Here is a 21912-nt window from a genome sequence, read left to right as displayed (position 1 = left end):
TTTCTCCCTTATTACAGGTGCAGAGTGAGAAATTATGGCGTTTTGAGGAATAATACCTCTGGCAGTAAAATCAGGAAAGTCTATTATGGTGAAAGAGATTCCCTTGGTTTGTTTTTTCGGCTTACCTAGCTGTCCTTTTGTTCCCCTTAGATGCCGGAGTTTGGCGAAGATGAATGGAGGCTGCGCCGGCCCATAGAGATGAAGAATGCCTCCGGCGGTAAAATCAGGTAAGTCTATTGTGGTGACTAATATTGCCTTATTCTCTCGGTTCACCTGGCTGTTCTTTATTCCTCTTAGGTGCCAGAGTTTGGCGAAGAAATGATGAAGACAGAGGTGGATCGTGGAGATGCTGCGAAGGCTGGTGAGTATAGCGCGGCGCTGCAGCAGGCGATGCGACGTGCATCAAATAATGTCTGTCGTCTTATTCGAAGGCGCGATGGATCCAGAATCAGGTGAGGAAATAAGTATTGTTCTTGTTCCAACCTTTTTCCTTCATTCTCCCTTTTTTCTAGGAGCTCGAGGCGGGGGTGGCAGAAGACTGGATGCTGGCTTGCAGGTACGGTGAGCGTTAGGCTGCAGGATGCAGAATAACGCGAAGCGTGAGCTGCTCTTCGGGCATGGTTTAAATATCCTTCAAAGTAGTCCCAGGTAAGAAGTTCCCAAGACCACACCCGAGTAAGAAAATAGTCCCTGAAATAAAGTAGTCCCCCTTCAGACCTCACATTGGCTTGAATGCTGAGCAGCATGGCCTGCATGAGGTAAGTGAAAGCAAATGAGCCTTGCTCCTATGGTGCCAGGACTGACCCCTTCTATGAGCCTGACGCCTACGGCGCCAGGACTGTACCCAGATAGCCCTTAGCCGGGGCTGCTGGGTTTTTCCCAAGTATCTGGATGCCTGCTCCCGGGACAGATGGACCTGGTTCGGATGCCCGAGGTAGGAATCATGACACCCATAGCAATTCTCCTCTTTGCAAGCACATATGCCAGATCTTTCAGTTTACTCACATGCTTGAGTTTCTGCGATCTAGGGAACCCCCCCCCCCAGCAAGCAGGCCCACACTGTATCCACCACAATCTTAACCCCCCTTCTCTGCTAGTTTTTGTGCCACTTCGCTCCAGAAGCGCTCAATAACCGGGCATGACCAAAACATATGCACCATACCCGCCTTCTCTTCATCAAATTTAGGGCATGCTTGCCGTCGTGCATTTTTGAACCTGGATATCCTCTGGGGTGTCATATATGCCCTATGTGTAATATACAGTTGTATCTGTTTTAATCTCGCATTCCTCGAAACCACCTTATGGTACCCCTGAACTCGTTCCCACATCCCGTCGTCCATCGGGGCTCCCACTTCCGCTTCCCAGTCTTGTCTCAATTGTGTTACCTCTTTCCCAACCTTAGAAATCCTAATTTCGTATATTCTAGATATCTCATGTCCCCCCTCCGATATATCGTATATTATGTCTATAGTAGCCTCTGGTTCGTCCTCTAGTACAACTTCGGGCCATATTTTCTTGATTCTCTGCGCCATTCTATGATATGTAATGTACTGGCCCGTGTGCAACCCAGTTGGCTCGCTACATAATAGACCTCATAATTAGGCAGTTTTATCCACCCTTTCTCATAAAAATTCTGTAGCTTCCACAGTGCCACTCTGTTTTGCGTGCCATGCCACAGGAAATCCCTACACATGCAGTTCAGTTTAATAAAGAACTTCTTGGGTATCAGATCTGGTATATTCCCAAAAATTGTGCAGGAGCCTAGGTAGGACCACCATCTTTAGCATTGCCCCACGTCCCATCATTGCCAAGAGCAACTTCTCCCAGAATCTCATGCATGTTCCAATTTTTTTAATGGCTACCTCCGTGTTGTGCTTATGCTCCTCTTCCACTGTGTGGTATACGTCTATCCCTAAATAATGAAATGTACTAACCGCCCATGGTATCTGTAGCACCGGTAACTGTTCCATTAGAATCCCTTTATATCCTCCCAGAGGAAACATGCTGGACCTCTGAGGATTCACCGCTATACTGGACAACCCCGCATATCTCTCCATTACTTCTAAAATATATTGGAGTTTTTCTTCCGGGTGCCGCAAGTACAGAAGCATATCATCCGCATATAGGGAAATCAGATGCCGTTCCCCTCCCACCGCAATGCCTATGATGTCATATTGTTGTCTCAAATATATTGCTAGGGGTTACAAAGCCAATATGTAAAGCATCAGAGACCACAGACATCCTTGTCTGGTGCCTCTGTGAAGCTGCCATCTTTCCGATATCACTGATCCCGTTTTAACTCTTGAGTCGTCTATGATTGTTGGATATATTCCTATTCTGGACATAACCGGTCTGATATGGGTGTATTAGTTTAACAATAACCCTCTTCAGTCTATTTGCTAAAACAGCCGTCAATATCTTGCTATCTTGATTTAACATCAATAGAGGTCTATAGGAACCACAGCTATGCCCAGGCTTGTTATGTTTGGGAAGCGGTATTATAATCGCTTCTCTAAGTGACTCTGGCAATCTTCCCAGCTCAAACGCTTCATTCAACATTTCTAACAGTGGGGGAAGAACCTCTTCTTTATATACTTTATAAAATTCACTTGGGAGTCCATCAGCCCCAGGGGTCTTACTAGTGGGCATCTGTCTCACCACCTCTTCCAGCTCCTCCAATGTAATCGGTGCATCCAATTCCTCTCTGTCCTCCACGCTTATCTTTGGCAGTCCTATATCCTCCAATGTTTCTGTTATCGTTGCACGACTACTCTCCCCATCATGTCATGTCCATATAGTTGCCTATAATAGTCTGCAAACTCCCGATTAACTCCCTACTGGGTGTCAGCTACACTACCGTCTTCCCTCGTTATTGTTCTGATCGTGGGTCTAGGGGATTCACTCTTATATAACCACGCCAAAAGCCTTCCTGGTTTATCCCCTCCTGCGTGCTGTCTCTCTATATATTTTTTATAGTTGAGATTACAGTCTTTCCCAGTGATCTGCGCATTTCTGCTGCAGCCCGAGTATCCACTCCATTTCTTCCTTAGTACTTCCTCCTCTCAATGCCTTCTCCAGTTCCCCTTCTGTCTCCCGTAGGTCAGCCAGGATCCCCCTTTGCAGACCTTCAGATTTTGCTATGGCTACCCCTCATCACAGCCTTAAAGGCTTCCCACAGTGTGCCTGCCGAGTCCACACTGCCAGTATTTGTCTCAAAATAGGATATGAGGGAGGAGATTATAACCTCTCTAAAAAAGGGGTCTCTCAGTGCTTCCGCTCGGAGGTGCCATGTCGGAATCCTTGCTCTCGGGGGGCAGCATTGCCATCCGAGTATCAAGGGCGAGTGGTCCGAAAGGACACTTGCTTTATATTCTACTTGTGTAATCTCTATTATTACCTCTGGTGTAGCAAAGTAATAGTCCAGCCTCGTATGTAACTGCTGTGGGGCCGAATAATGCAAGTATTGTCTTTCCTGAGGGTGTATTATCCTCCACACATCTCCCAAACAAGTCATCCAACAATGTCTGCAGCGCTTTAGCAGCTGGGGCGGGTCTATCCATCCTCCTGTCTGAGCTATCTACCCTAGGGTTAAGTACAGTTAAAGTCCCCTCCCCAGATCAACGTTCTCCCCATGCACATGCTAAGATTAGTGCATAGCGTTCTGAAGTATGCCGCTGTATTCTGATTGGGGGCATATGTATTTACAATGCTTATCTCCCTATTTTGCACCAATCCCCTCAGTATAACCATCCTCCCATCCTTCTCAGCTACCTACTGCAACCGCTGGAAAGGGACATGCGGCGGCACCCAGATAAGCACTCCTCTAGCATAAGCAGAATATGATGAGCCCACCACCACTCCCTTCCATTTCTTAGCAATCATCCATCTTATCCCGTGTCAGGTGGGTCTCCTGCAGCAGAGCAATGTCTATCTTTTGCCTACGCAGGTACAACATGACCTTGTTCCTCTTTAAATAACTATTAAGCCCCCTAACATTCCAGGTAATTAACTTAAGGTCCCCCATGGCCTATTAGAGTGCCACCCCGCCCCCACCTGTGCAGTCCAGATCTAAGTTCCATCTCAGTCTATATAGGCTTGTTTCCCAGTTTAAACTCCCCTTAACTAAAAACACACCAAACTCTCCAACCTTCCTCCCTTCCTTTCCCCAACATCACCCCCCCCCCCCCAACTGTTGCCCAGCTCCATCCCTGGATCTCAGGCAACCCCGCATCTAGCTCTTTCCGGCAATAGCCTGTACTCACAGCTCAGCAGGGTGAGGTCCCCCTAGTGGCTATCCTACTACTACTACTACTCGGGGAGCAGGGTGTCTTCGTCCTGCCGCTCCAATTCAACCACGCATTGCTACTCAATTTACTTATGTACTCGGCATTCTATATTCCAGTCCATTAGGTTCAACAAAATTAAGGATATCGCAGCCTAGTATCCGCATTATCCATCCGCACCCCACCATCATTATCTCTATCATAGTCTCTACTGGGGTGCCCCGCTTTGTCAGTTCAATATACATATAATCCCCATCACTTACCGGGCTCCTCCTGGGCCTGGTCCGCATCTCGTTCTGGGCAGCCCTGTAGGTCCAGCCATGTCGCTGCTTCCTCTGGGGTGTCAAAGAACATTCTGCTTTTGTGCAACACTTTCAATTTCGCAGGGTACAGAAGCATGTATTTGATTCCGGCCGTGCGCAGCCTCCTCTTAACTGCCACATAGCTGTACCGTTGCCTCTGGACTAACATTGTGTAGTCAGGATACGCCGTGATGGTGGATGAAGCTCTTTCGATCGGTCCCCCTTTACGAAAGTACTCAAGATCTTCACGTGATATTTATAGTTCAGTATCTTCACAATTATTGCGCGGGCAGGGGCCCCAGACTTCGGCTTCCTCATGAGGGCTCTATGTGCTCTCTCCACTGTAAATCCTTGAGAGAGTTTGTCGGCCCCTATTTCTTGCAGGATCATATTCTCCACATAGTCTGTAGGGTCCTGGCCTCCTCCTCCCTCCGGCAGGCCGACCACGCGGATGTTATTCCTTCTCGCCCTCCCTTCAGCTTCCTCCGTACGGTTCTCCAGGTTAGCCACCTGTTGCTTTAATATGTGGACCTCCTTTGTATTATTGGTGCTGTATTATTGGTGCTGGTGTCTGTGTTGGTTTTCACCGCACTCTCCAGGCTACTCGTTCTATCTGCCAGCGGCCTGACATTTTGTCGCAGCAGGGTGACGTCTATGCCCATAGCGTCTATTTTAGCCTCCAAGGAAGTTCACAGGTCTGCCATTGCTATTCCCCATGAGTCCCGCAACTCCGTTATAGCTGTTAGTATCTGGTGGTTTCCGGTCGCCGATGTACTTTCCGTGAGTGCGGTCGTGCCACTGTGCGTAGACGCCGCCAGAGAATGCTGTGTCCTGGCAAATGCCTCCATCGTGGGTTGCTTGCCTTTGGCTCCCCTCCCCGTCATCCCGCGATCTTGGTTATGTGTCTTGGGTTACTTTGTCCGTGGTGTGGCAATTCTACTTCGCTGACTTGCTGTGCCACCTGTGAGTCACTCCAAGCCAGGCGGGTCCGTGGGTCAAGTTATGTTTCAGATGGGTTACATCCTCCCAGGTATCTGATACCCCCGTGTTGGGGCACAACTTGCTTCCAGTGATTTCACCACTGCGGCAACCCATGGCTTTGGCTTTCATTCACTAGGGCATAGAATTTACCATTGCCCACAGCGAGGATTTGTCTACAGTGTCCGTCTCCTACCCAACAGGCACCTTTTATTCAGTGTGTCACCGTCCAGCAGCTGCTTAGGATGTTTCCCCCAGACGCTGTCTCATTCGTAGAGTGCAGCGCAGTGGTCTTGCTTGACCTCCTTCAGTACATGCGCCTCATTTACCACTAGTTACACCCAAGGCCAGCGCTTCCACTCAGGCTCCTGTCTCAAAGGAAATCAACAGGGTACTCCTTTTCAAATGGCTGGACACACCGGGGCAATGATCTCTGTTATGCTGTCAGGAACGCAGGGCTCACAATGTACTTGGTTTTATTGTTAACGTGCAGCATAGATATGCCACGCACCTCGCTCCCGTGTTTTCATTGCCCTTCGTTCATGAGGGCTACGGTTTCCTTACCCCCGCCTGGTCGCACCGTGGGCATCATTGTTTCCCTTTCTGTCGCTCCACCTTGCCGGCTTCAGGCAATTAACAGAAGGTCTGCGCTGGCTTCTTCGCACAGCACGGATCCTTTATTATGTTGGCAACAATGTATTTATTTCGTCGGCTCCCGCTCATCAGCTGATCTTTCCACAGCTCCACTGCACCATGCGGACCACACCGGTTTCGCTAGAGCCACGCGGAGCGTCGGTTGGAACGGACACCTCCACAGCAGTAGCCGCTCGGAGCACCCCCGCCACTCCAGATGTTGATCTCAGGCGCCCTCGCCCCACGAGCGTCCTGCCCGCAGAGCCGAGCGCCCGCGCTTAGTGTTGCAATATGCGCCACGGCGGGAGCACCATTCCTAGAGCAGCCGCCTCCTCACAATCCAATCTTCTTTACCAGCCTACGCCGTCTGCCGCTCGGGTCCGTATGGGGGCTTCCTCTGCAGTGGGCACAATTCCTTTGTTAGCCGCCATTTTGCATCTTAGCATTGCAGTACGGCCGCCATCCGGAAAAGCTCATTATTTCCTCCTTGACCGCTCTGATTCATGTATAATCTTCAGCTAGTGCGGTGCTCACATGCTGACATCCCTGCTTCCATTTGTGAGAGCTGTGGATTGTTTTTCTGCGTGCGTTCGCTGGATCAATGTCAGATCTCTAGGAGCAGCTTTTCAGACACGCCCTACTCCATGGCTAGTTAGCCATGCCCCCCTCTTATCACCATATTCCTGGGTGAAACTGAAAGCGGCACTACTCCCATGTGTCCTGGCTCATCTACGTGAATTGCCTCTTTCATGGCGTGCTCTCTGATCTTTTGAATCTTTCTTTCAAAGTATACCACCTCTTTTCTTCACTGGGCCAGTCAGTGGTAGTGGAATACTTGCGGTTACACCCTTGGACCGCTAAGTGCAACAAAGACACCTGTGAAACTTGCCCATTAGCTTCAGGGGACGGCCCTGCCCTTCGTACCTCTTGTGGATTGGTGTCACTAGACAAAGGCAGGAAGCACAGAGAATCCATCGCATCTAGCAATAACCATGCTGTCCCTCTGTCAAAGAGCCTCACCATCCATGCCAGGAAAATTTCCCCTGACTTCTGCCTCAGACGAGTAATGATTTGCCCAAACTCCTGTTGAGTATAATCTTCCAGTGTAGTTAAATCTACAACCCCTCCCCCCAGATTATGCAGATGTGGCCCAGCCCTGCGTCGTATAACGAGCTTGGTTGCTGCTGTCTTTTGATTAGGTTCTGACTTAGATTCTGCATTCCCTTCCGCGTTGCTCTCGGATGCGGTGGACTCAAAAATGTCTCCATTTCAGGTGTCGGAGTCCCAGTCTACGCCTGCTGTGGCTATTACAGCTGTCGCTTTCCTCTGGTTCACAACCCCTCGTCTCTTTCTATATTTATATCGGGTGACTCTTACCACGGGCCGCTCAGCTACTGTCTGGTATCTATCAGCCTTGACCTTAAAAAGCTTCATTTGCAATTGCTGCATTAGCGCAATCTGTCTCTCCGCAGCAAACTCTTTTTCCAGCCGTAAAATATCCTCTTTACTTCACATTCCTCTGATGTATCTTCCTGTAGACATGTAGGATGACCCACCACCTTCTGCTTAAAGCTGCACATTCCTTTCCCTTCTCGACTGAAGCCTGCTGTAAACAAAACACAACCTCTGTGGGACTGGCGTCTCCTAAACTCTCATCCCATGGCTCACTGAAGCCTGCACTGTATACCCAGTTTTGTGCCCATTTATCATATGAACTCTTGGCCCACCCTGGGATCATTACCTCAGGACATTCTCCGCCAGCGGAAGCCGCTATTCTCTTAAACTATTCATATTTACAATAAATTACAAAACTTTTTTTTACCGTACCTGTACCTCACTTGCACAACACACAGACAGAACATCGATTAACGCAGCCGGACTCCATCTGCCAAAAGCAAAAAACTCACTTTCACTATAAATCATGCATACTAGCGTTCAAGCACATATTCTTGGATGCCTGGAATTCTTCTTCACGCTGCACCCTGCTCACAGCGCCATTATGTTTTGCTTTCCAAAATGTGCACGGAAAAACATATATCTTTTTTATCACCAGTACACTGAATGAAAAACCCTGAACGCAGGTAAGCAAGTATTCACACATACACACTCGGATGATAAGTTAGCTCTTATAGGCTATTTATTCACAAAAGGCATACATAAATGAATAAACCAACACCAATAAATCACATAAAACAGTAATCTAAAGAATATACATCACCATTGACGCAACTTTAGCGAACATCCTCATCTTGCCAGAAGCTATCGGAAAACCCTGAAAACAGCCTGGCACAGAGATCACACCATCTAACAGGCCCAGAGCGAAATGTACCCCCTCCAAATGATGCTTTATGCCTGACCCCCTCGGAGTCCTGCATTTTAAGCCCTCTGCAAAAGGGGGTGGCATTTTCTCAACTTCTGGCCTGAGTCTCTGCTCATTGTCGGCTCCCATTACGCCCCCGGCCGTAGTGATCTATGGTAATCAAGAAGCAAAGCTCTTCCCTTTCTCAAGAAAACAGCAAAAACAACTCTAACTTATCCTCAACTTTGACAATGATGTGGCAACCTTATCAGATAAGAAACAAGCAGCTTCACCTCACTGATGATGCCCAACAAGGCTGAAACACGTGTATGGGGTTACTATTGGTGCTCTTGTTCAGAGGAGAATTGCCTAGCATTTTGGCGCTGGACTGCCCCTGGGCAGGACAAAGGCTGATGTGCGGGGACATTTCTGCTCTGTGAAAGGGACAGTGAGCTAAAGACTTGGTAGAGTCTCTCCCAGGGGTTATTCACCCAAGAACAGGTCATTGGGCTGTGTTCGTGCTGGTAGAGAGATTCTCAGACCCCCCCCCCCTTTGTTTTGCATAAATTAACTTTGGGTCTCACCATAAGTTACCAGGATGATCCAGACGTGGACCCCTTGCTCACTGTTCTTAGGCACAGTTTCACCTCACTGATGATGCCCAAGGCTGAAACACGTGTATGGGGTTACTGTTGGTACTCTTGTTCAGAGGAGAATTGCCTAGCATTTCTGTGTTGGACTTTCCCTGGGCAGGACAAACACTGATATGCTGGGACATTTCTTCTGTGTGAAAAGAACAGCTAGAGACACTCCCAGGGGCCATCCACCCAAGAACAAGTCAATGGGCTGTGTTCGTTCTGGTAGAGAGTTTCCCAGACCCCCCCCCCCCTGTTTTGCTTATCAGATACTAGCCTGCACCTGCAGATCTTAGACTTTTCATGCAGAGTATCCTTGGATGAGCAATTCAAACCATTCTAAGCAATGAATAAAGCTTTAAACATGTTTTGCATGGAAATAATGCTAACCATGCTGAATTTATTTTTTTACAGTTCACCGCAAGTGCTGCCTTCACTGAGGCATGGAGCGAATGTCCATTATGGCTCAGAGCGCACCAGAATGCACTGCGGACCAGCTCCATATTTTAGCTAAAAATATTACAAAGAGGAAAGAGGAGCCCAAAATAGCGAGCTCCCGCTGACAAGAGTCTGTTTCCGCCACAAGAGGCAGCAATGCAGAAAGGAACGCTACGGACCTGTGGTGGTGAGCAAGATGCATGGCAGTGGGTTTCCAGGAGCACAGGAACAGGCACAGATATGATGGCCAAAGCAAAGGTCGACAAATAGCGTTAAGATAGAGACTATTGTCAGTTCAAGGTACTAATGGAATTGCTACTGGTCCATCAGTATACATAAAATAAATGTATTATGCATCAAAGACAATGGCAAATAGGCTGTAAAACATACACATTTAAAATGACAAGTCATAGGTATTGGTACATAATATTACAATGGTTTGTGGAGGTGAAAAGGATATGTTCCGACCAGTTGTCGGTTGAGACAACACACAGTATACATTTCATTTAGAAAGTATCAGAACTCAATAGTCCTGTTACTGCATAGTACTCTCTTAATCTTGCACTCGCGTGACACTACACAGGTTAGAATCTCAACATGTTTCTGTTCTATACAAAAAAGAAGGTGGGTGAGGCGCGCACTCCCGGTCCTGGTCAATTGAACCTGTTGCAAAAAATATAATAAGTAGCTGGGTCAAATCCCAAAATGGACAAATATTCACAGGGTTAGATCCCTTCTGCTGCAAATCAGGTACTCAGTAATAACAGGGTTAGATCCCTTGCTGCAAATCAGGTACTCAGTAATAACAGGGTTAGATCCCTCAGCTGCAGTTCTGTGGTCTGTAGTTGTTCTCCTAGCGCTTTCTTATCTCAAATAATCATCAGGGAGGCTGTTGAGCAGGTGTGTCTAATTAGACTCAAAGGATTCTGGTAGCTGTAGTGAAAATGTTTTTTTTCTGTTCAGGTGACCAGCAACCGACACCCCTCCAAAGCACAAGTCCTTCCCAAATTTGGGGGAGGGGAGAGAACCATCTTTATGATTCTCCAAAGTGGGGCACAGTCACCCCGTGGTGCTGCCTCTGGAGCCCGGGACTCCCATAGCATTCAGTACAAAAAAGAAGGTGGGTGAGGCGCGCACTCCCGGTCCTGGTCAATTGAACCTGTTGCACTTTGGAGAATCATAAAGATGGTTCTCTCCCCTCCCCCAAATTTGGGAAGGACTTGTGCTTTGGAGGGGTGTCGGTTGCTGGTCACCTGAACAGAAAAAAACGTTTTCACTACAGCTACCAGAATCCTTTGAGTCTAATTAGACACACCTGCTCAACAGCCTCCCTGATGATTATTTGAGATAAGAAAGCGCTAGGAGGAGAACAACTACAGACCACAGAACTGCAGCTGAGGGATCTAACCCTGTTATTACGGAGTACCTGATTTGCAGCAAGGGATCTAACCCTGTTATTACTGAGTACCTGATTTGCAGCAAAAGGGATCTAACCCTGTGAATATTTGTCCATTTTGGGATTTGACCCAGCTACTTATTATATTTTTTGCAACAGGTTCAATTGACCAGGACCGGGAGTGCGCGCCTCACCCACCTTCTTTTTTGTACTGAATGTTTCTGTTCTAGTCTATTAAATAGTTGAACATTCTTCAGGAGTTTTCACCCAGATAATTCCTAATGCTGTATTAGTACCGATCACTCGGTTCTAATGATTCTTGTAAATGTACTCGACCTGTACTTGTTCGGTGGGGGTGCACAACACTGTAGAGAGTTGTTGGAGATCTTCAATATGGTCCTGGTTCCTACCCACCGTTGGTTGGGTAGGAGGATTATACCTCTAGGCACTGGATCACGGAGAGTGTTCAGGCAATTTGTGAGGTCCCTCCCGGGTGCCTTCTAGTTGGATTGTCTCTCAAATGGGGTAATCGCTCTCTCAGGATGGTCCCTTCGGAGAGTTGGGGTGAGTGCGTACTTTTGTTCTTGTGTTCTCAACCTGCTCTTCAAAAACCAGTGCAGTCAGATTAAGCTGCGCCTCTGACAGGTCAATGCTTCAAAAAAAAGGTTTCCATCGCGTACGGCTCTTAGATGCAAGGATCAGGTGTCTGCTGAATCTGTGTGGCTACCGCCAAGTCAGTTGTCAGGTGGTGCTAGGTATGCAGTGAATGCTTGTAGCATTCCAGCCATCTCTGCGTCCCTTAGTGGCATTTGCACTTCCTGGTGGCCCTCCCACTATTGCTTCAGTGTCAGGATCCAATGCTCATCCTTCGCAGACACCAGTGGCTGCACAGATAAATCCTGTACTCCTGGATTCAATGTTTCCATCTTACTCCTAAATCCCGTCCCCTTTCCTCCATACTTGTGGGACATTCCGTCCTTCGGGACGGGAACGGAGCACTTTTGGTAAAAAGCATCACAAATTTTATTTTTGTCCTTTTATTTTTACGCGGGGCCACCACATGTGACCATAACCCCGCTCTCCTGAGTTCCACCCGCGCATCACCCTTCAGTCCTTTTCTCCGCGCGGTCGGGTCGGATGCAGTTGCATCACTGGGAATGTTTTCTTTTATTCCCTTTTGTCCTTCCTTCCGGCTCCGGTTCCGCAGTCATATTGTCCTCAGTCTATGCCAGAGAATCTTAGATTTGTGTCCTGTTCTTCCTGCAAACATAGTTTCGCGAGGGCAGATCCCTATTCACTTTGCCTGGAGTGTTTTTATTGCGACTCCCTTTCTGTTCGGGCACTCCTGCATCGTCTTGTCAGGTGGGAGGAGGTGTTTTAATGCGTTCCTCCACCGCATTTACAGCTCTTCATCGACGAGAAAAATAAACGTCCGGTGAGTTCTTTCTTTTTTTAGGACATGCTGGCCGTGGGCCTCCTTCCCGGGGTCTTCCAGGACCGGGAGGGGCTCGAGTAGTTCTTCTACCAGGGTTATCCCTAAGGTGTCACGCAAGGGGCAGATGAGGCGTACCAGAGCTTCCTGCAAGGGCCCCCGCAGTGGGCCTGCCAACACTGGATCTTCTTCCGAGATTCCACCTTTGGGGGCTAAGAATCTTCAAAATTATAGGCCAGTGACAGGATTGCCGTGGCCGGCAAAGATTCTAGAAAAAATGGTGACCTCCCAGCTGCAAGAACACGTGGACCGTGAAAACCTACTGGACCCGTTACAATCTGGTTTCCGACCAGGGTTCGGGACGGAAACTGCGTTGTTGACGGTATGGGATGACCTATTGAAGACGGCAGATCAGTGAGATATGTTCTTGTTGGTTATGTTGGACCTGTCTGCCGCATTCGGTACGGTAGACCATGGGATCTTGCTGAAACGATTGAGGGAAGTCGGAAGAGTTTCGGAACAGGCCTTTCAGTGGTTTGAGTCTTTCCTTTTTTAAAAGGGAACAAAGGGTCGGGCTTGGAGACTTCGTGTCAAATTTTGTCTTACAAAAGTGTGGGGTTCCACATGGGTCTTCACTTTGCTCTTTAACCTATATGTGAAATTGCTTATGGACAAACTGAGGAAACAATATCAACTTTCATTTGTATGCGGATGATACTCAGATGTTCCTGAAGGTGCAGAGATCTAAGGATACGTTTGCGATAGTGGAACAGTGCTTACATGAGGTACAGGTCTGGATGTGTGCCAACCAACTGTTGCTGAATGCCAGCTAAACGGAATTGTCATTATTGCTTCTAAATATCATCTTCAACAGAACAAACCGATATTGCCACCATGCTTCCTAGGGGCGCAGCTCAATTTTGCTAAGAAAATCAAAAACTTAGGCTGCGTTTGGGAAGACAATATGGTTGCGGAGCAGCGCAGATTAGCACAAAGGTGCAGACCGCATGCTACACCCTGCGATCATTGAAACACATTCTGCCATTTATTGCAAACGAGGATAGAGCAGTGGTTGTTGGGACACTTGTTAGCGCAGATTGCAGATGGCCCAAAATGCTGCGGTTAGGTTAGTGTGCAAGGTAACAAAATCTGCACCTATCACTAACTTGAGAAGATCTTTACACTGGCTAGCGGTGAGAGAGCGTATAGTCTAAAACTCTTTGCCTGGTGTTTAAATGTGTGAATAAATTGGCGCCAGGGTATGTATCTGATAAAATCAAGAGTTATACTCCTAGCTGGCAGCTACGCTCAGGTGAGAAGAACTTACTCCAGGTTCCACGGTCAAAGTATGTGAGCAAAGGAGACCGTAGATTTGGGGTCTATGGACCTAGATTATGGAATAAGCTCCCGGGATATATCAAAGAGACTAAGACACTCATGACATTCCGTAAGGCCTTGAAAACCCATCTGTTCTGTTGAGATTGCCCATGGGAAATAGTAACAGGGGCACTATACTTCCCACATTGGAGAAAGACAGTCCAAATGCTCATGGTCCCATCTGCGTCCAAATACGATTAAATTTGTCTGGTGCGCGGTATAAATGATTCAAAATTCAAATTAAAAATTTAAAGTTGGGCCCAGTTCTTCTGTGGCTCTGGGTACCAGGGTTTGCCCTGAGGTTTCCGCTTCTGGAACTAACCGAACCGAGTCTCGGCTCGAGGCCCCTCTCAAGGTGGCTAAACTTACTGGGGTTAAACCCCAGGTTCCCCTCATTGGGGCTAAGTTGGAAACCGGCAGAATTGAGGTACCTTCTTCGAGGGTACTGGCTACGAGGTACATCCCTCAGCCGTCCCATGGCCGTGGTGATACCAGTTCTGTTGAGGGGGCAAAGAAGGCAGTCACGCACCACAGACCTTCCAGTACCGGCTCTGCTGAGGATCCTCCACTTGAGGCTAATTCTGGGGCAGTCCATAAGGTGTCGAGTAAACACCCTAGATCTGCCAGTACCGGCTTTGCTGAGGCACCTTACATTAAGGCTAAAATGGCACATCACATGAGGCCCCTGACTCCCCTTAGAAGACTATTGCCTCCCTTGTTCCTGTGACACAGTTCTCCTCAGGTGATGACAAAATGGCAGCCCAACCTCCACAGACCACAGCAGCCCTTTTGTCCACTTCTCTTATACCAACATTCACTACAGCTGGTGCTGGGGGCCTCCTTTTGGGGCAGAGCAGCCTTTTCCACGATATGTGGATAAGAACCTGTTCCGCCCTCCAATGGATTGGTGTGCTCGGGCACCGCTGCCTCATACACTCTTGCTTCCTCCTGCATCTGCACCCTTAATCTATGTGGTCCCAGTTGGTGGAGGCCCATCCTGGCAACCATCCTTATTGCGTGCATGAGGGTATGCCCCTTCCGAACGGCCTCTGCCCACTCCAGCACCTAGACCTCCTTCTGAGGATGTGTTTTTGGGAAATTTCTGATGCTGATGCATTCTGATCCTGTGAAGGATCTGTTTAGGGAAATGTATCCTAGACATCCTGTACTGTCTTCTACTCCAAAAGATCCCACGCAGGTACTGGTGGCGCCGCCTCTGCCGCCACCTCTTCCTGTCGGACCTCCTCCACAACTTCCTCCACTATCCACGGTAGAGAAAAATCGGGGAGCGCGGCCCAACAGCACTTTAGCACCCGAGGCAGTAGGTGCAGCAGATCAGTCCTCTGCTCCTGCTTCACTGGACGAGGATCAGGCAGACCAGTACAGCGATGAGCCGCCCGCTCTATTAGAGCTTTTCACGACTGGGTGCTGGATATGATGGTCCTGCTTGATATTCCATTACCTGAGGCCCCAGCTGCACAAGAGGAGGTGCTTTCCGGGGGCCTTCATTCTGTCAACTGAGAAGCGCACCGGCCTGTTCCTTTAAAAGGACGTTTTGGCTGAGGCCTGCAAGGTCTGGGAGAAACTTCATTCCGGGCAGCATCTCAACAAAAAGATTGACGCTCGGTACAAACTTCATACTTTTGAGGACATGTCTTTGTCTGCTTGTCCGCTCCCTTCGTCGACAGTGATGGCAGCAGCTACCCTCCAGTCCAAGCTAGCCTCTACATCCTCCACTGCAGCGGCTCAAATCCTCTCTGAGGACAAGCTTCTTGACGCCATTGGGAAGAAAGTATTTTCCAATTCGGCTCTCCAGCATCATCAGGCAAACACTGAGGTGATCCTGGCGGCTGCCAATGTCATGCTGTGGAGGGAGCTAACCGACTTCCAGGAATAAATTCCTGCGGATACGCTCAAAGACTTCAAAGCGGGTTTGTCGGATACCAAGGTTCTGGCACGGGGTTCACTGGAGGCTGTGGCACATCACGTGGACCCTTCCCTGCTCGTGGCTTCATGCTCGGGGTCGACATCTCCCCCTACGCGTGGCTCCATGCTAAGAAGTTCTCAAAAGAAGTTCAAGATTGGATGCTTGATCTTCTTTTTGATGGTAAGGAATTGTTTCATTCCTTCATCGATGAGGGGCTTGCCAAGACTAAGGCAAGCACTCAGACAGCCAAGTCTTTATCGGTCCTGGCGAAAGCTCCAGCTAAGGCCCCTTATATACAGAGGGCAGGGTCCTAAACATGGTCCTTCTCTGGATTCAGGGGTTTTCAAGATCGCCGTGCATGCCGATCTGATGCTCCAGCTGTCGGGCCTCACCGTAAGCAACAGCGGCAAAGTGGCCAGTTTTTCTCTCGGCCAGCAGCCTCTTCTCCTGGGACATTTTGTCGCCCTGCTGACAAATTGTCCAAATTATTTTTTTTGTCTGTCGCACGAGACTCCGTTGGGAGGACGAATTTCGTCTTATCTGAAGGCGTGGCAGACTATTACCCAAGACCGATGGGTTTTGTCAGTTGCTCGGGCGGACTTTTGCTTGCCCTTTCCCCCTACACCGCCCTTCAACCCTCCCTTTCAGCAGACGGGGTCGCCCTCCTTCAGAGGCGAGGTACAGAAACTTCTAGACCTCAGCCCGGTGGAGCCTGTTCCCCTCAGGGAGCAAGGGGAGGGCTTCGACTTCCGTCTGTTCAGTGCCCAAATCCAACAAGGCTGGCCTGCGCACTATCCTCAATCTTTCCAAGTTCAATCTTTCTCTTTCCCAAGAGAAACTCAAGATGATTACGCCCTCCCAGATAAAGTCCCCTCTCCGGAAGGGCGACTGGCTCAGCGTAGTAGACCTCCAGGATGCATACATGCACATTCTAATTTGGAGCCTGCATTGAAAATATCTGCGGTTCTCCATGGGAGCAGAATACTTCCAGTTTCGTGAGTTTGGTCTCAGCTCGACACTGCATGTACGAAGATGTCAGTCATTGCAGCATTCCTCAGACTGCAGGGGGTTCATGTGTACCCATGCCTAGACGATTGGCTCCTGTGCAGTCCTTGCCCACTGATGGCTTCAACCAATCTTCATTCACTCCTTCAGCTCCTGTTCCATCTTGGGCTGTCAGTGAATTGGCAAAAATCATCCATGACAGTCGCTCAAGACCTGATTTTTCTGGGTTTACGTTGGAATACGGTCAGTACCAAGCAGTTCCTAACTACAAACAGGATTGCAGACCTGTCGACCACGTGCCAACTTTTCCTCCAGTCATCGCACATGACGGCCTGGTGGTTTCTGAGACTTCTGGGTCTCATGGCCTCTTGCGTGTTAGCTCTACCTCTTGCACATCTGAAAATGAGGCGCACTCAGCTAGTTCTTCGGAGCTGCTGGTCCCAGGCTTCGGATCCAGATTCCAAGATGATTCCAGTTCCATCCTGCATGAGGGCGGATCTACAATGGTGGGCTACTGCCAGCAACCTTTCTGTGGGGACCTCCTTTCAGGAGCCCTGCCCACAAGTAACGGTTACAACAGACTCCTCCCTTCTGGGGTGGGCAGCAACGTTACATCACCTCAAAGTATTCGATTTGTGAACGCCTCAAGATGGGCAGTTTCATATCAATTACCTGGAACTCCTTGCTGTGTTCCTGGCGCTTAAGGCATTTCAACCGTCTATCACCAACAGTGTAGTCCGCATTCACACGGACAACTCTGTGGCAATGTTTTATATCAACAAGCTGTGTGGCACCATGTCTCCTCTGCATGTGGATCTTGCTATACAAATTTGGGACTGGGCTATCCAGCACAATGTGTGGCTCCAAGCTGTACACATCCCGTGTCGCATCAAGGTTGCTGCGGATTCACTCAGCCGTCAGTCGGCAGCCAGTTACGAGTGGGAAATGAACAGCAATGTCCTCCAACATCTTCCATCAGTGGGGGACCCCAGAGGCGGACTTGTTTGCAACTTCTTCAAACAAGAAATGTCCTCTTTATGCGCCCAGGGACGGGCTCAGGGAGTCCTCCCTGGGGGACACCCTCGAGATTCCGTGGGACAACATGAGGGCTTATGCCTTCCCTCCTTACCTCTGATTCATCGGTCACTCTGCAAGCTCAGGACTGCATCGAACTGCACTCTCCTGCTAATGGCTCCTTGGTGGCCAGCCAGATTCTGGTTTCCGGAACTACAGCATCTGTCGGTACTTCCCCCGATCATTTTGGGGGGCTTCTACATCTCTTCCCACTGGTTCGGACTCCTCATCCCAAATGTGGTCTTTACCGCATTAAGTCCTAAGCTGTTTGAACCCATGGCAACTAGCGATCTTAAGTACCTCTCCTGGAAGGTTGGTTTTCTGATTGCAATTACATCAGCAAGGCGAGTAAGCGAGCTCCAAGCTCTGTCGAACACCCGTTTCTCACTTTCCACAAGGACAAGGTTGTGCTACATCATCCTTCCTTCCTGCGAAAGGTGGTTACCGATTTTCATTTGAACCAATCGATCTCCTTGCCTGTATTTTTCCCTGACCCGGCATCTGATGCCGAGAGAGTTTTGCATGACTTCGATGTTGGGAGAGCCTTGAAATGTTACATCGATAGAACGAGTGAGCACAGAGGCTCCTCTCAGCTGCTTGTTACATTCGGAGATCCGAAGGGGAAACCAGCTTCCAAGGCAACCATCTCCCGCTGGATTGCCTCGTTTATTTCAGAGGCCTATACTGTTCAGGGCCTTCAAACACCAAAGGGCATTCACGCACATCTAGTCCATGGCAAAGCGGCTGCTGTTGTCTTCCAAAAGTTTGTCCCTTGGGAGTCCATTGCCAAGGCGGCTACATGGGCCTCCCCATCTGCTTTTTGTAAGCATTACTGTTTGGACCTGAGCTCCAGGGCTGATGTCCAATTTGGCCAGGCTGTACTCAAAAACCTATTCCAGTAAATGGATTTTCCATCCACCCGTACTACCTATGGTTGTGCTTGGGGAATCTCCCACAAGTATGGAGGAAAGGGGACGGGACGTAGGTGTATAACAAAGTTACTCACCGTAGTGGCTACCTTACTCCTGGTCCATATTCATCTTTCCTCCATACGCCCGCCCGCTGTCCCCTCTAAAAAGTATCCTCTATTATTGCTTAAAGGGTCTCAGACCTGGCGATAGAAAAGGACTGAAGGGCAATGCGCGGGGCGAAGCTGTCGTGATGCCTACCCCCGGGCATCCGGATCAAGCCCATCAGCCCCGGGAGCAGGCATCCAATTTTTAATAAAACCCCAGCAGCCCTGGCTGGGGGCTGTCTGGGTTCAGTCCTGGCGCCATAGGCGCCAGGCTCATAGACTTTTCTTACCTCATGCAGACCATGATGCAAATGAATCCAAGCCAACGTGAGGCCTGGATGGGACTATTTTACTACAGGGACTATTTTTTACTCGGGTGTGGTTCTAGGGACTTCTTACCTGGAACTACTTTGGAGGCTATTTAAACCACGCCCGAACAGAAGCACATGCTTCGCGTTATTCTGCATCCAGCAGCGTAACGCTCACTGTGCCTGCAGTCAGCATCCAGTCTTCAGCCACGCCCGTCTCGAATCCAGAGCTCCTAGCTATAGAAGAAAGGAGGAAAGGTTAGAAAACAGATATTATTCCAATCCTTACCTGAATTCCGGATCCATCGCGTCTTTGAACTTGAAAAGGACATTATTCTACACGCGTCACATCGCCAGCTGCAGTGCCGCGCCATACTCACCAGTCCTCGCAGCATTTTTCGATCCGGCGCAGCCTCCATCATTTTCTCCGCCAAATTCCACCATCTAGGGTACAAAAGAAACATAAGGTGAGCCGAGAGAGCCAACAAATACAACCTCTCCACCATAGACTTACCTGATTAACAAACGGAGGCATTATTCTGTAACAAACCTCAACTTCTTACGCCGCACCCGTAAGGAGAGAGAAACCACACAATTTAAACACACACATCTTTTGCCGGACAGTGTTGGGTAGAACAGACTCTTATCTGAACACCATCAGCTGCCACAAGACAATCTTCCCTTGGACCCAGCTGCAACACAAAGGAATGTACAAGAGTGAACATCGGACATATTGAACTCTTTTGAACTTTATACTTGCGGGTTCTCTCCTGGAACCTCAGAGTCAATATTCATCCGGAACTCTTGCAACGCCTTCAAACCAGTGAAGTAACTGGTATCTACGCGCCCCTGCATTTCACGCAGGATGGAGTGCTCATCATTTACAAACATAAGGTGAGCTTACTGAAAGTGAATATCGGTGGTGATTGGTGGGGAGAACAGTGGGGTGCCATTGCTAAAATCCACGGGTGGCTAAATCCCTTTCTCCACTTGCAGGAGTATACTTCTACGGGTCAAGCAGACGAGATTAGGCTGTCCAGTCTGTCATCTCTGCACTACCCTTCACGTTGGAGGAGGTCGCAGCTGTCCGGGTCCGATCGACGCCCCTGTGGGAGCCAGGTGAGCGTAACAGAAGCTCAGGAGGGCGAGGTTACGGCCATGTGCGGTGGCCCCACGTAAAAATAAAACAAGGACAAAAATTATTAATTTTTGATGCTTTTTAACAAAAGTGCTACGTCCCATCCCGAAGGACGGAATGTCCCACAAGTATGGAGGAATGGGGACTATGGACTAGGAGTGAGGTAGTCACTACGGTGAGGAACTTTGTTATTGCCCCACAGGAGGATCAGTGTCTCCTGTCAAAGCAGACCCACAGCAAGCTGACACTGATGAGTACGACAAGCTGGATGCCTTGGTTTCAGCACCCGTTATCAAAGGTTTGGCAGAGTTTTTAGAGGTCCCTCTGCCCCAACAGGATCAGCTAGGAGGCAGAAGTGCTCACAGAAATAATAAAAGAACAAGGATTCCCCTTCAGAAAGAGGTGGCAGCACTGACCAAAAATGTATGGTAAAACCTCGAACCCCATGCTACACCTCGAATTTACAAAAGACTGGATCCTAAGTTCAGACAAATAGTAGGAGAACTTATGATGCTGTCAGCTCAGCCGCAGCCCCAGGCTTCAGTAGTGGCAGAGGGATCATTGTACTTTAAGCTAGTAGCAGCAACATCGACTGAATACGCTTCTGCTTTGTTTTTACCAATAGAAGACAACATTTTAGAGGCTTATGGAAAAAAGATGTATCTCAATTCAGGCCTTCATCTGAGACAATCCAATGTATCTGCTATATTAGCAGTGTCCAATGAAAGGTTGTGGAGAGAAATTGCAGATTTTCTACCAGATCTCGCAACTGACAGGCAGGCGGCTTTCAAAGTAGGTCTTGCAAAATTAGTAGCTCAAGACATCCTAGGGACTTTAGTAGCACTTAACGGTATAGCCATTCGAGGGATACGTGTAGGCATAGATGAGCGCTTTACAGCTTGAATGCATGCCACTAAATTCAACACAGATGTTCAGGAACGTATTGTAGATGTACCCTTTGAAGGCTATAATTTGTTCCATTCATCGACAGATGAAGAATTAACAAAGAAGAAACCCAAACATCCAAATTGTTGGCAATTCTTTTTAAACCCACATTGAGATCCTTCTCTGTCTCAATCCAGGACTGATCAAACGTCATGGTCATTTGGTGGCTTCTGAGTTTTTTCTGGGAGGGGAATCGGGGGGGGGGGGGGGGAGATCATCTAGTTTGCACGTGGCCCCTTCCCTTAACCAGCCTGTTAGGGAGAATTCTCCAGAATGGCTAATTCCCCTTACCTACTGAGTCCCTCAGCAGCTTTGCTGGATTTCTAGGATTTATTTTTTTCACCTGGTAAGAGTGTGAGCCTTTTTCCCCACTCTTACATGTGTTTTGCTGTGTGTGTTTAACATTTACTTGTGTTCATAGACTGTGGAGCCTCACCTACTCCATAGACATAATGTTTTTACTGTGTGTTACACAGCACCTTCAGTGCAGTGACCCAGGGTTGTCTCTTTCAGACTTCCCAACTCCGACTCCATTTTCTGGGACTGACTAGTCTCTTCCAGAACATGTAAAAAAAAGTTGCCATTGACTTTATTAGTCTTTTTAAACTCACAGACCGAGTACAAACTATCTTTCATAGAGTTCTGGAAAGGGTTAATAGTTACCCCTTTTTGTCTGTTTCTCATGGAACATTGTTTCGTTCCCTTTTCATTAAGATTTGGCTGGTGG

General features: G+C 48.6%; 1 protein-coding gene across 1 annotated transcript in view; it reads left to right on the top strand.

Moving 5' to 3' along the window:
* Window positions 1-21912, top strand: part of LOC138513680 (V-type proton ATPase 116 kDa subunit a 4-like) — a 4716919-nt gene that overhangs the window by 652683 nt on the left and 4042324 nt on the right. The window lies entirely within an intron of this gene.

This window comes from Ambystoma mexicanum, chromosome 12, assembly GCF_040938575.1.
Source record: "Ambystoma mexicanum isolate Mex_15411 chromosome 12, UKY_AmexF1_1, whole genome shotgun sequence".
NCBI lineage: Eukaryota > Metazoa > Chordata > Amphibia > Caudata > Ambystomatidae > Ambystoma > Ambystoma mexicanum.
This window is presented reverse-complemented; position numbering and strand designations above follow the sequence as displayed.